The following is a 14,262-nucleotide window of genomic DNA, read 5'->3' on the forward strand; positions in this document are numbered from 1 at the left end:
AAACTCAGATGACAACAGATGCTGATGAGGATGTGAAGAAAGTGGAACACTCCTCTACTATTGGCAGCATTTTAAACTTGTACAACCACCATAAAAATCAGTACTACCTGAGGACCCAGCTATACCACCCCTAGGCATATACCCAAAAGGTTCTCCAACATCTAATAAGGACACATACTCCACCATGTCCTTAGCAGCTTTATTTATAATATCCAGAAGCTGGTAAAGAACCCAGATGTCCTTCAATAGAGAAATGGATACAGAAATTGTGCAACATCTACACAATGTTGTACTACTCAGCTCTTAAAAACAATGACTATGAAATTTCTAGGCAAATGGATGAAACTTGAAGCTACTGAGGTAACCCAGTTACAAGACAACACTCATGGTATGTATTCACTTATAAGAGTACTAACCAAAAAATCTTGAATTTCCAAGAAATAATACACACAATTTATGAAGCACAAAGAGAAAGAATACCAGAAAGTGGATGCCTCAGTCCTTCTGAAAAGGGAGAATAAAATACTCAAGGTAGGAAATAAAGGGACAAATAGAGCAACAAGGATCGGAGAGAAGATCATCCAGAGACTGCTTCAGCAGGGAATATGCCCCATATGTAGCCACTAAACCCAAGCACTATTGCTGATGCCAAGTATTGCTTACTGCCAGGAACATGATATGAATGCCTCTCAGAGGCTCTCCCAGAACCATACTAATACAGAGGAGGATGCTTTTAGCTAACTGCCAGACTGTACGCAAGGATCCCAATGAAGGAGGAAGAGAAAGGACTGTAGGAGCTGCAAACCCATGGGAAGAACAAAATTATCAACTAACCAACCACACCACAGTTCCCAGGGCCTAAAACACCAACCAATGAGTTTGCCTTAAGAGATCTATGGCCCCAGGTGCATATACAGCAGAGGATGGCATTCTCTGGCATAAATGGGAGGAGAGTACTTTGGTCCTTCGAAGGCTCTTTTTCTCAGTGTAGGGGAATGCCAATGTGATGAGGTGGAAGAGTGTGGTTAGGAGACGGAGCACCTTCATATAGGCAATGGGAGGAGTAAGGGGTATTGGATTGGGGAAAGCAGATAACATCTGAAATGTAAATACAGAGAATGTCCAATTTAAAAAAAAGAAAAAGAAAAAAGAAAATATTTTCATTGTTGATTTAATTTGAAAATGCATATATTCCGTGACCCAAGATTTAAATAACTATCATGGATATACATATATTTATCAAAAATATCTACAAGAACTTTTATAGTAACATTAGTCATAATAAATCAAATTTGGAACCCCCATAACTATCCACCAATTACAAAAAGGATATTACATTATAGTACAATTACATACTGAAACAAATAGTAATGTGAATGAGTGATGGCAGCCACAGCCAAATATGGATACATCACAAGAATGTGGCATCAAAAGGAAGATGCCAGAGAATCCTTGTAGTATATGATGTAGTATATGATGGAATTATATAATGTTTGGATACTGACAAACATTCTTCTGAAGTGCTACAAGTCCTCAGAACTTTTATATGTTGATGAGTGAAGTAATTGGAAGAGGAGTCAAGAATTGTGAGTTCTGATATCTTTATGTTATTTTTTATTTGCTTTGAATATCTGTGCTGTGAGTGTGTCACACTGCTAAAGTAAAATTAGTTTACCTTTATTTGAAATTATGTTTGCACATCAGTTATTGTTTAACAATGAACCTTATTTCCCTTCACCCCCTGCCATTTTGTGTCTTGCAAACAGCAAATAGGTAGTTCAACCTGTTGCCATCTCCATCTCTGCCTTTTGTTCGGAGAGATTAGCCCATCTATATTTAGTATAATTGACTGTAAGAAAGTATCTGGAAATTTAGTAGTAGATATCTATGTTCTAAGACTTTATTTCTGTTTTTTATCCCTGTGTATTGTGTTACTTTGTGTTAAATATTTCTAATTGTTATTTTTATTCTTTTGTTATTTTAATTGTTTATTTGAATTATTTTAGTAGTTTTTTTCTGAAGATTAACAGTATAAGCTTACAATTACTCATATTAAAAAGAAACCTAATAGTTTCAACAATGAAAACTGCTCTCACATAGCTCTGAATTTATAGTATTACAATAAAACAAACCATCTTTTTACACATTATACAATTCCACATTAGATAGTAGAATATAGTAGAATTTTATAATTATTAGGTTACAAAGTTATTTTTAAATAAAGTGAGGAAAGACAAGAGTTACAAGCGCAAAGCACAAGATGTCTTCTATATTTACCCACTAATTTAGTCCTACTGACACTTTTTACTTATTCATTGAGCCACATCACCATCTAGTGCACTTTTTTTCAGCTCAGAGCACACTGTTTACTATTTATTGTACCAATAGTGGAAAATTACTAGTCTTTGCTTCTCTGAATATGCCTTTCTATTAATACTTTGGTTTTTGAGAATTCCTTACATTATTACGATTATATTTACTTTCTCTAACTTCTTCCATGTCTACCTCCCTTTCACACGTACCCTACTTAGTGTCCATATTTTGGAAAAAAAAAACCCAGTGAATCCAATTTATGTTGCCTATTTTCTTAGGTGTATAGCTGTCACTGGAACATGATTGGATTATCAGAGACTACACCCTTAAAATAAATAAACTATTCTTAACTCAGCAGCTATCAGACTTTCTGCCTTCCTTTTTCACCTCATGGTTTGAGATTTTGACTTTTGCTTTCAACTGACTTATTGTTATGCATAAAGATTGCTGCATTTTCTAAACTTCATCAGAAAAGCTCAGGTTTCTTTTTTATTTTTTAATTTGGGGGGGGTGTTTTAACATAAGATGGCAATTAAAACCAAGATCCATAACTACAACTCACAAAAGAATAAGACACTATGGACTGTTTATCCTGAAATGGTACATTTAATTATACTTCTCCTTTTCCTAGGCTCAGGAGGATCAAGAAAGAGGGAGCAGAAAGACGTTAAGAGCCAGAGATAGTGGATGACTACATTAAACACTGTGCTTTACAGATTCAACTAGGCAGGTGCGCATGTGAACTCACACAGTTGTGACAGCATGCACTGGCTCCTGGGAATGTATTAATTTCTAATTTATATTTGAAGAATATAGAATTTCTTTTTGGTAACTCTTTTCTCAGAACAATGAATATTACATTCCACAATGTTTTGGCTTCCAAGGTTCACTCTAAAATAGAACTTCTGTATATAATGAATTCCTTGTGTCTTTGCTTTTTAATAATCTCTTGTCTCTTGCAACAGTTTTACTATGATGTATTTAATATATTTATGTGTATAACAAACATTATCACATTATCAGTAACCTGACCCTAACTTTATAGATTTTTATTTTCTCTCTTTTCTTCCTTTACCCTCTTTTGAGAAAGCATCTTCTCACTGGCTTTGTGTTCATTACAATTATGATCTGCTACTTCTGAACCTCTTGTCTTTCTGAAGGAATTTATTGTTACTATGGAAATAATATTTAAGAGTTTTGTTGTTGGTTGGTTTTGTTTTTGTTTTGTTTTTTTTTCCTATTTTTAACTAAGTTTTAAAGGTAGATGTACATTCTTTTGAACCTGTGTACATACGTGTCTTCACTCAATGAAATTTCAGTAGCATGTACCTAATTTAGCCATGTCTATTGCTCCATGTTGAAGGTAAATCCCTTTGATTTACAGTTAATGTCTGAATTTGTCTTCTCATAAAATTAGGGCTGTTTTTGTTTCCTCTCTGGTTTAGTTTCTAAAAGATGTCCTCCAAAGTGCTCTTTGCTAGTCCTCTATGAAAATCAATTGTCCTCATGCAAATAAATCTAGTGATGTCATACTCAGCATTTTGCAGGTTGATGACTTGCTTTTCCTCAAGTTCACCTTTACTTGGAAAAAAAATGTAGTTCATTAGAAAAGGTCTACTCAGGTGACTGGATGCTTTGCCACATAATATGTGAGCATAACCAGTTAACATAAATGGAAAAAAAAAACATTTAAGAAATTATTTGGTGCTGTCCTCATCCTAAGCACAAACACACACAGCATATAACCCTGGAGTTCATTTTGAGTCAGAACTGTCAGAGAGGCTAAGCATGTTCAGTATTCCCTGCCATTCAGGGAATTGCTAGCACAAAAGAGAAAAAATAATAATAACCAGGTGACTGAATGAGAAAGCATGCCATGAAACTGTGTTCCATCTGACTCCATTAGACCTTAAATTGCTACACAAAATAATGGGTTTCATCCTGTGCTTTCATAAACACTTTCTTTTTGTTAAAACTCCTCATCCCCACACTTCCAGTGTTCCCTCACTTCCACACAGTAGTTTCTGTTTTTTTTTTTTTTTTTTTTTTTTTGTTAAATGTATTCTATAAACAGATGAATGGATAAGGAAAATGTAGTGTTGTGTGTGTGTGTATGTGTGTGTATGTGTGTGTGTGTGTATGTGTGTGTGTGTGTGTGTGTGTGTGTGTGTGTGTGTGTGTGTGTGTGTGTATGTTGGGATTTATTGCATTATAAAGAAGAATGAAATCATAATTGCATGGAGAAGGGACCAAAAATTATTGTTAGCAAAGATTCCAGATTCAGAGGGACAAATACTCTTTTAAAAAAATTCTTTGATTCTTTGTGAGTATCAAATCAGGCCCTGAAATCCCATTCATCTTTCCATCTGTCCTTCTGTTTACATCTGCCCTAGCAACCTCTACCCACAGTAAAGAATACATGTGCCTGCTTATGTGTGTGTGCGTGTGTGTGGGCGTGCACACACACACACACACGCACACACACACACACACACACACACAAGCTCATAGGAATATGAAATATTTCGTCATGGAAGTTGTATGTCAGTGTGTCCCACAGAATATCCCTCTGTCCACATATCTTCACTTGCAAATGTTCATAGCTATGAGCCATTGGTTTGGCTGTAGACCTCTGATTTTTGTGACATCAACAAAATTGGTGTCACTGGACCTCCTCCTGGTTATCCTAGTATTTCCCTGTGCTGTGAAGATTCTGCAGTCCTCTAATGCAGAACTGGCTCTTCGATGCATCCCAACTACTGGTAGAAGGTTCAGATCTTCTTGGCTGCAACCATGCCTTCAGAGCCACCTCATGGCAGATTGGTGGAGGAGTCAGCTCTCTCACGCGGTACCCACGGGGCTGGCTTACCTGCTCCCTCTCCACCAGGGTCAGCTTCATTGTGCTGCCCAGATGAGGTACCCAGGGCCTCTTCCCTCAAGTGCTGTTCCCAGTGAGCAATGAGGCTATCTCTCCAGTGTGCTGCTGGCAGTGAGGGGTGAGGCCAGTTTTGCAAAGCTCATGGACTTTTTTTGTGGTTCCTGGTGGCTGTCCAGACCAGGGATGCCCCCATGATCTCCAATGATAACATGAGCTATTAATGCTTTTTGATGAATAGCCATGGACCCAGATGTGGCCCTAAGTGGCAGCACAGGTTGGGACTTCACCAAGGCCTCAGGCGGCGGCTCTGGCTACTTACAACAAGCTATTCTCTACTCTCTCATCTCCAGTTTCATATTTATAATGCTCAAACAGGTCTTTCTCTTCCTCCCCTATCTGTCCACCACATACTTGTTTATTGTAGTGACTCCTGTGGCAGGTGGGCCATATGGCTGGGAAACGTCTAGGTGACCTCTTATGGATGCTATATGGCATGGAGGCTAATAAGCCTTTAGGTGTTTACAGTCTGCCCATGTGGCATGGCAGCAGGTAGGTCTGTGGGTATCCTCCGTTCCCACATGGAGATATGTGGTGGTAGACAGGGCTCTGTGTGTCTATGGCCTAACAGTGATCTGTGCTCTCTAGTACATGGGACTGTGACTCAAGAGTGTTGATAGCATGTCTGAACCCTAAAAAAGGGGAAATGAAATTAAAGCTCTCAGAGTGCAAATAACTGCCAAGGAGTGATATAGGCAATGGCATATAAGTGTTATTAATAACTACATAGTTAATTATTAAGTAAAAATTTTAAATAATAAAATGAAAAATTATATTTATTTTCTTATTCTATTCTATATGTGCAAATGTGAAAATTCACTCTTGGCTATGCTCAAAACATGCAGTAGCTTTTAGAGATATGAATTTGGTAGAGTTTCTCATCTCTAAAACCACTGTTCTTTCATCTGTATATGCAAGATTTCTTTGTATAACTTTAATTATAACCATCTATTTATATAGCATTCTATTTTGTTACTGTAAATGTTGATCACCAGACAAGTAATGTTTATCTAATTTAAGATTATAAATCCAGTCAGGTGGATAACTAATAATCGTCACAACCATACGTTTTGAGGAATACCTTAATGTCATGACAGGAACAGCAACAATTCATACGTGGTAGTTTGGGGATTTTGGCAACGGTATACTGCAAGTATATATAAGTTATATAACAAAACAATACCTCAAGTTCATCTTGGTCATAGATAGTTTATAAATCAGCATCTGTTTAAAAAGAGTTTGAATAAGTAAACATTGTTTGTCTGGGTAGTAGACACTTCTTGATACTCCCTACTGTATGGTAAATTTGTTCAAAATGTGACTAACTGTAGTTTCCAGAAATAGCAGTCAATATACTTAAAACATCACAAAAGAAAACACATTCCAGTATCCAAACAAGGTTGTCATCTAGCTGAGACTCCTGGGGGAAAGTGGAATCATATTAAACCGGTTTAAGCATACTCTGATAATCTTCAGAGACAGACACACCACACTCTCTTACACATATACAAGTGCACATAAAGTCATCACATGCATTTCTGGACTGTATCAAAGCATACTGCAAGATGCTGATGTGAGGGGATGGAACAGAGAGGGCTGAGGTGAGTGAGACACAATGAACATTAAACAAAAGCCATGGTCTATGTTCATTCAACAATTTTTAACTGTTTCTCAATGGACAAGTTCAAGCAACTGATTGGGTCCTGTTAACTCTGCTATGTGTTATTTCTATTTATGTTCAAGTTTTTAAAATATTAAACTAAAAAAGAATTAATCTTGCACATTTATGTCTACATAGCTACTCCAACTGATCAATGAATGGAATAACATTAGAATAACAGGATTATCTGCCGATATTATCAATAATATAGCTTTGAGAAAATTGGCAAATCTTCCTCCTGAAGAGAATTAAACCACTATATTATATTTCGTAAATCATTGGTACTTATTTTTTTTTTATTCTGGTGATATAAATGTGGCATACACTAACAGCACTAAAAGGAAATAAATTCTGGTGAAATTTTAATATCTTTTATTATAAGTCAAAATTTAAGCCTAAAACACTATTTTAGAATTTTTATTTTTTGCAGTGTGATTGAAAACTTAGTTGTTCACTGCAAATTTCTTTTTTACACTATGAATGAATGTAGGTGGCGTCTATAATTCCAATTTTCTGCTTTGGAAATTGTACCTTCAGGCTGATGTGCCATCTCAGTTTGTCAGGGAACTAGTTCTCAGCTTGCTAGACTCGATTTCTTTTTGACAGACAAGAAATTTGATTTTTATAATGAGGGGTAAGTGATAAAACGTGATTGTCTATGAAAGATCCCAATAGAGATAAGAGCAGGACTGTATGAGTTAATAACAATGGCATTGTAGATTAAAAGTGGACATCAGAATTAGGGCATAATGAGATAAGAGGGGCGTTGGTCTACAGTGCATCCTCTTAAATTTGGTGAAGGTAAAAATGAGTCATGGAGTATTTCATGCACAGATCAATTTTCCCCTGATGGTAGTCATGTGGGCTGCCTAACTGACATAGGCAAAGCATGACGAATGTGATGTTACTTGGCATCTTTCTATTAATTCCCACAAGAAAGAGACATGATGGGGGAGTAGTCTTCCTGTTTACTCACCCACACTTATATGGAACAGTAGGCAGACACCACTCACAGACCCTGCGTAGGAAGTCTGGAGTCTAATAAAGCTAGTAAGAAACAACTAAGAATTGTTGCCATGGTTGCTTTTGTCCCGACCAGTGGTGAAAAGAGAGATTGTTATCATGGAAGTTCACATTCATTCCTTCATTTATCAGTCAGCACATTTCAACTTTTCATCTTTTATTTAATTTTGTATCTGAAAAATATTGGAGATGCTGGGGATTTGAACCCAGGGTCTTGAGCGTGCAAGCCAAATCCCCGGTTGGCATTCTCATCCCACTTTTTTCCACAGACACTACAGTTCTTCAATGTGATCTAATATCTAGTAGTTTTCGTTTATAACATTTGTAAGATCAATATCCACATTATCATTCTTATCTTTAATCCGTTCTAATTTTAAATAAAAATATCGATTAAACATTGTATTCTGATCATAGTTTTTTTTTCTCTCTCAACATCTCCCAGATCCTTCCCACTTTGACAACTCCATATTCTTTCCTTCTCTTTTTAAAGGGAAACAAAACAACAAAATCAACCATAAAACAACAAGAAACACACACAAAATGTATAAAAGCCCAAAAACCGCAATTAAAAATATAAGCAAAAAACCAATAAGAAAATAAAAAAGGACCAAACAAAAAATTAGATTAAAAAAATCTATGAAAATGTTATTGAGTTTGTTTTGTGTTGGTCTATTTTTAAGTGTGGTTAATATACCCAGTCAGATTCTATTGGAAGTTACTAATTTTTTTTTTCTTTTGCAAGTGGGTGTTATTTCCAGATAGCTTCTTAGTTAGGGTTGGGAGATGGTAAAAATTTTTGCTGTTAATGCTTGAACCTTGTCTGGTTTGAATTTGTGCATGCCCTGTGAAAGCTGCCAGCATCTCTGTAAACTGATATGCACATCAGTCCTCTGGACTCTAGAGGATACTGTTTCTTTGGAGTCACCCATTATGTCCAGCTCTTACTCATTCTTTATGCCTCTCTGTTTGCATAGTCCTCTGAACTCTGAGGGGAGCATTAGATGAGGACATTCCATTTCAGACTTAGTGCTTCAGGTCTCTTGCTGTTTGCATTGTGTCCAGTTGCAGATCTCAGTGTTAGTTCTCATCTACTGCAAGAGGAAGCTTCTATGAGGATGACTAAGTCAAGTACTAATCTCGGTGTGTAAAGGAATGTCATTTATTGCTGTTCCCTTAGCAGAGCAACAGTATTTAGTTTTCTCCTGGGCCCATTATCTGTCTAAGGTTTATGTTCTTGGCTCCTCAAGAATATCAGGCATGGGTTGCATCTCATGGTGGAGGGAGGACTTAAATCCAATCAGAGATTTGTTGGTTACTCCTACAACTTTTGTGCCACTATTACAACAGTGTATGCAGCCAGGTCACCATTGTAGACCAAAAGGTTCGAAGCTGGATTTTGTGCTTATGTTTCTCCTCTGAATAGTATCTTTCTGTACCATGAACCATAGTCAGTAAGGGTGAAGTGTTTGTTTTGGACTCAGATGTGCTTTTCAATGTTAAATGAGATATGTTAAATATGAGTATTGCCCTTAGCAATAATTAATCTGCCTTCAATCACACAAAGTGTAGCATTTATTTACAAAAGGAAGAATCTTGACCATAATACTTGTATTAGAGGTCTATCTATATTCCCTAGAGGCCATAGGCAGCACTTGCCCCATGTGCAATCTATTATGTGCAGAGAATACAGCCACATAAGAATGATGAATTGTAATAAGATACTTGACTATTTAACTCATATAACTCCAATTATCCAGATATTTTAAAATACCCAGGTATCTGATTGAGTTTTATACTTAACAATATTCATTGATGTATTAATCCACAATTACAAGAAAACATACTTACTTAGGGTTTTACTGCTGAAACAGACACCATTACAAGTCTTATAAAGAACAACATGTATTTGGGGATGGCTTATAGGTTCAGAGGGTGAGTCCATTTTCACCAATGTGAGAGCATGGTAACATCTAGGCAGGCTTGGTCCAGAAGCTCTACATATTTATCTGAAGTCTGCTAGTAGAAGACTGACTTCCAGACAACTAGGGTGAGGCTCTCCCTCACCTTAGAGCTTAAAAGCCCATACCCACAGTAGCACATCTACTCCAACAAGTCCATACCTCTTAATAGTGCCACACCCTTGGCCAAGCAAATACAAACCATCACATTCCACTCCTTGGCTCCCATAGTCTTGTTCAAACACATGAATCTATGGGGCCCATATCTAGCCATATCATAATAAAAAGTACATTTAGTCCAAGTTCCAAAGTCCCCATAGTCTATAGCAGTATCAACAATGTTAAAAGTCCAAAGTTTAAGTCTCTTCTGAGATTCATCCCAACACTTAACTGTAATCTCGAATCAAAACAAGAAACCAGCTGGGCAAACTCCAAACTCTGCATCTCCATGTTTGATGTCAATGCAGTTTTCAGAACTCCAACTCCTTTCTCATTCCTGTCGACTGCAACAAACTTCTTTTCCTAGGATGGTTCCAGTCCCTGTTATCAGTTTTTCTTAGGAAATATCCTATGGCTCTGGCATCTCAAAAATTATGAGGCGGGTGTCTCCAAGGGACCTTCAATGTTCCAGCTTTTTGTTTCAATGGATAGAATTCACACATGATCTTCTGGACTCCTACAAAGGGCTGGTGTCACTTCTCCAGCTCTGGCCTCTGTAACACTCTAAGCTCAGGTTGATCCACACCACTGCCACTCCTGTTTTTGATCATCCCATGGTACTGGCATCTCCAATATGCTGTGGTCTTCCTCTGCAACTAGGCTTCACCAATAGCCTCTCATAGGCTCTCTTCATGGTGTCAAGCCTCAGCTCCTCTGCATGATCCCTTCTATCCTGGGCCATCAACTGCAACTGAGGCTGCACCTTCACCAACGGCTTTTCATGGCCTCTCAGAGTGCTAAGCCTTAGCTGCTCTTCATGACCCCCTCATGCCTTCAAAACCAGTAGTTCCACCTGGGTGACTCTTACATATCACCAAGTACAGCTGCAGCATGAGGTATGACCTTGGCTATCTCTGGAACACTGCTTCATTGTGTGCTAAACAAAACAAAACAAAACAAAACAAAAACAACAAAAACAAAAAAGACACTTCCCAGAATATTTAACCTCAGTGATGCTGGTATCTTTTTTTAGTCACTAATTTCTTAGCTCCAGCTAACCAGCATCAATTGTCCCATTAGCCCCTTCTATTCTGGACTCTAAAGTCAGAGCCACAAGGCTAAAGATGCTTAGTTTTGCTGCTTTCTGGGGCTGGAACCTGGTGCCCCCCCCCCTTATTCTATTACCAGCTTTCTGTTTTCTGAATCCTTCTCTGACTAAGTTTGGCTTCCCTGGACATGACTCTGTACCTTTTACTTGACCTCAGGATTTGCCTGGCTCTGTCTGTCATAATGCTGGAATTAAAGTTGTGTATCACCATGCCTGAATTTAATTTTTTGGATTTTGTTTATTTCCCTAGTAGAGTGTGCTTTGTCCTAGGCTGTCATTGAACTCAGAGATCTGTTTAGCTTTGTCTCCTAGGATTTAAGGTGTGTACCACCATGCCTTGATTTAAATTTAGCTGAGTAGTATCTTGCCCCCAAATCTCTTAATCTGTCATCTCCTAGAACATTTCACTTTCTGGTGCCCCTTTAATACTTGAATCATATATTTTATATGTTTCAAGGCTTGATATCCTTGTTCAAAATGCTCTTCTTGAGACTTAACCAGAGAACAAAGTCTCCACTGGGCTTTTTTGAGACTTCCTTTGTCAATACAGTTAATATAAATCTCTTTACCTTAGACTTGGGTAGACTCTTCAGACAGGGGCCAAAAGCAGCCACTTTCTTTACCAAAATATCACAAAAACAGTCTCTAGGCCACAGTCTGAAATTCTTCTCCATTGAAACCTCTTGGGCCAGGTCTGCACACTTCAAAGCATATCAAGCAACAAAGTCTTCCATATTTTTACTAGGATGACCCATTAAGCTTCATTAAAGTACTCCACTGCTTTCCAAATCCAAAGTCCCCAAATCTACATTTTTCTAAACAAAATAATGGTCAAGCCTCTCACAGTCCCTGGTACCAATTTCTGTTTTAGTTTGGGCTTTACTGCTGTGAACAGACACTATGACCAAGCAAAGTATTATAAAGGAAAACATATATTTGGGTCTGGCTTACAGGTTCAGAGGGTCAGTCTATTATCACCAATGTGGGAGAGTGGCAACATCTAGGCAGGTATGGTACAAGCAGAGCTGAGTGTCCTACATCTTCATCCAAAGGCTGTTAGTGGAAGATTGACTTCCAGGCAGCTAGGGTAAGGGTCTTAAGCCCACACCCATAGTAGCCCACCTACTTCAACAAGGGCACACCTCTAAATAGTGTCACTCCTTGAGCCAAGAATATATAAAGCATCACTCATAGGCTCTTTACTTAGTTGAGTAATTTAGGCTAGCAAGGAAGATGTACATAGATTCTAAATTATGTAAATATTCCCTCTCCTTGTCTAGGATGTTGCCAATTATTCTTTTGTCATTGTCAAGTTTTAAGCATGTTGATCTATCCATCAGGGTAGGATAGATGCGAGAACAAAGCATGAATCATGGATATAAAAACATCTTCTATCTTTTATTGTGCATCTATTATCACTTGGATGGATTTCAAGCTCATTGCTCTGGATGCTCTGTTTACAGAATTATCGGACTTTTAAATAACAGTTGAGAAACTCTACTGTTGCTGACAAGGCTTATGATGATTCGAAAGAACAGCTATTTGCCTCTCTGTATTTCCCGTTTGCATACCGTTCTTCCTAGATTAGCAAACAGAAGGGATTGGAAAACCACAGGGGAAAGGTTGGAATGGGATCCTTCAAGAATGATTAACAGCAATTTCGCAAAGGTGGAAGGTAAGGTGCTCATTTCTGTGGAATGAGACAAATGTGCTCAGAATGATTAATAAAATATATGTGAGAACTGGAAAGATACAGACAATAGGATCTATCTAGGCAACAGCTATGTGAGGTATAAAAGTAATGCTCCCTTAGATTTACATCATTTAATGTCAACTGCCACGGGACTGTGGCAACCAGCTGACACAGAACACAAGACTCACAGTGCTTAACTGCTAGCCATCCTACCTAGTTAAAAGGCAGTTTATGTGATGTGTACTTTTCTTGGATTAAAAAGAAATTCTTATACAAACTGGTGCAGCTCAAGCTTAATAGTACTCAAGAAAGCCTATAATTTCTTTCATGGCTAATAGGACAGAGAATTGACTTACACTTCCATTATCTTTCAAAATAAAGACCATGCATTCATCAATTTATTCATTCTACATATATTTAACCTCTGTGTGAATCACTCTCTTATGTGTTGTGAGAAATACAAAGGAGTCTAATAAAATCCTACAGGGAGTACGCAAGGATCTCTGTCTTCGAAGTATATTTGCTGCTGTCCAGAGATCCTTCTTTCTTCATCAGCAAGGCAAACTCAGGACCAAACTCAGTGTTCAGACAGCTGCTATGGCAACTTGCAGAAAAACTTGCAGCATCATTCTTCCCCTTTGCTTGGTTACCCTGTTAGAGGTAGTCAGGACCCAACAGCTTCTTTTGCCTCCTTTGCATATGACATGATCAGGTGTGCATATTTTAGAAAGCATGGTATATGAAAAGGGATGATAGCCAGAATCTGAGTGGAATTTTCCAAAGTTCTCAAACTAGTTAATCATTTAGTAGAAGTGACAGAAACTCAGCTAGTGAGAGAGATGAGGGTGGGGCAGATGGCAAATGTTCTCTCCCTACTAAACTCAGATATACACAAACTAATTTCTATCTTTCTCACTTCTGTGTGTGTCTTTACAGAGTCTAATTTCAGCAGAAATGTTGGCATGCTGATTTTGCTTCCCTTTCTACTTGGCCATTCCTGCTGTCTGATTCCTTGTTCTCTTCCACGTTCGAGATAATGACAGGTCATAACGGCTTTCCTCCAGCAAACATCCTGATTGTACGCAAGGAGAGAGGAGCTAGAATTCTCCCCTTTTCTCTTACACTATCTCTCAGAATTTTTTCATCTATTGACCCCCATCTTGTCACCTTGTATTTTTTTGTGTTTAGAGTTGAGTGCACAGCAGAATCTCATGGTGGTGCTCTTTCTGCTACTCAGAGTAATCTTCCCCTTAAAACATCTGCACTATCATTTTCAAACAGGAGACATTGAGTCATTTTATGAGAGAGAGAGAGAGAAAGACAGAGACAGAGACAGAGACAGAACAAGACAGAGAGAAACAGAGACAGACAGAGACAGGCAGTCAGAGACAGAGAGAGACAGAGAGAGAAAAA

The sequence above is a fragment of the Micromys minutus genome (genome assembly GCF_963924665.1).
Source record: "Micromys minutus genome assembly, chromosome: 7".
In the NCBI taxonomy this organism is placed as follows: domain Eukaryota; kingdom Metazoa; phylum Chordata; class Mammalia; order Rodentia; family Muridae; genus Micromys; species Micromys minutus.